Source organism: Galeopterus variegatus, unplaced genomic scaffold, assembly GCF_000696425.1.
Source record: "Galeopterus variegatus unplaced genomic scaffold, G_variegatus-3.0.2 Scaffold4388, whole genome shotgun sequence".
Taxonomy (NCBI): domain Eukaryota; kingdom Metazoa; phylum Chordata; class Mammalia; order Dermoptera; family Cynocephalidae; genus Galeopterus; species Galeopterus variegatus.
Window position 1 is genome coordinate 200,489 of NW_007730499.1, and position 1,810 is coordinate 202,298.

At 39.2% G+C, this 1,810-nt stretch overlaps 1 protein-coding gene across 1 annotated transcript in view; it reads right to left on the reverse strand.

The window, feature by feature from the left end:
• Positions 1-1,810, reverse strand: part of MAP6 (microtubule-associated protein 6) — a 93,973-nt gene that overhangs the window by 71,119 nt on the left and 21,044 nt on the right. The gene's annotated exons all lie outside the window — the stretch shown is intronic.

The following is a 1,810-nucleotide window of genomic DNA, read 5'->3' on the forward strand; positions in this document are numbered from 1 at the left end:
GTTATTTGCTACTTACATGCAGAGTCTGAAGCCTGGTAGCACAGTATTCTGTCCTCAATAACATAGGTCAGAGATTGGTAAACTTTGACTCATGAGCCAAATTCAGCCCTCTATCTGGTTTTGTTCAGCCATGAGCTAAGATTGGTTTTTGTAGATGAATATTTGCAACCAATCAGATGAAAGGGAACACTGACTTTGAACCCCAATTCAGTAAATGTTATTCCTCTACACAAATTCATTCTTCTCATTAATAGACCTGTATTACAAGAGATTATAGTCAATTATTATCATTATATTTTGAATTTTGGCAGTAAAAATTTTGGGGAAATTTGTTTTCTCTCCTGTTACATGATATACAAGTACCTGCCTGATACCTTAATTTTGCATCTTGGCCTGCAAAGCCTAGAAGCCACGTTTCCACACTTGTCTCCTCCCATGTCACTCCTTACACTTGGAACACTTGTCATAACTGAATATCTGTGGTTCCCCATGTGCATGTCTAGTTCCTATGCCCTAGCTGTCCCTTCTGCCTGGAATATGCCACCTCCCTGCCTGATTGTTTTGCCTACTGAAACCAGCCTGACCTTTCAAGGTCCAGCTCAGATGCTACCATTCTTTCTGAAGTCTTCTCTGATCCCTCAAGTCAGAAATGACGATGTTTCTCTTTTCATAAAACACATGACATCCGATGGAACTTAACTCACTTTGCTATAGTTAGGAGTTCACAACCATGGCTGTCTTCCCTTCTAGACCACTAGTGTCTCCTAAGCAGGAAGCTACATTTATGCAGTAGGATACTGACAAATATCTGTTTAATGAATGAATAATTGACTGACGCACTAATGGATAATGAAGGAATAAATAATGCAAAGCTAATCTGACTCCTGTTTGGAAGGGTGATCTAAACTCTGAACTAATTATCTGGCTTTTATTTCTGCCAGTGATGTATGTATTTGTCCACCCCCAGGAAGAAATGTCCCCTGCACAGCAAAGCTGTGATAAGTTAAAAGTGTATAGAATTATATATTGACTCACATACTGAGGTAGTGAGTATTACTGAGAAATAACACTGCTAATTCATCCTTAGAAACCTTGACAATACTACCTTCTTATGTCATCAGGCTGTTGGTCACAGTGTTGGATATGGTCATTTATACTCCTATTGCTACTTACATTTCTCTCCCATTGTATTATATCCATGACTCCTCATTTTTTCTCTCTATGCCCTCTAAACAGGATCTCAACATCTGAATTACATATTTACTCCAATGGCTCACTAAATCCACAAGAGAGAAGTTGGTCACCAGGAAACGCTGAGAAGAATGGTAATACACCTGTTCACTCATTAAGAGTCATTCTACAAACATTGGTTGGGCTCTCTTCTGTGCCAGGCTAGAGAAAGAGATAAAAGGACAAGACCCAGGCTTTGCCCACAAGCAACTCAGGCTAAATGGACTTTCTTGTACAGCCCTGAAAAATCATGTGACATATACTAATTCCTTGGGAGGAATCCTTGGGCTCTTTTGGGGAAGATGCTATCAAATGTTGTCAGAAAGGCACAGACACTCAGTGGGAAGTCATTATAGTCCAAGGGGGGAAATTCTATCCAGAGTTTGTACACCATCAACCCATTCTCTGACTGGTGGCACCTAGGTAATTTAAAATCCAGACTTGGGTAAAAATTAGATAACATCACTTTACTAAGCACAGAAACATCTCCGAATTCATTTTCAGAGCAAATTTAAACTTGCTAACAATCATTCTTTTCTTTTCTTTTTTTTTTTTTTTTTTGTCTTTTTCCGTGTCCGGC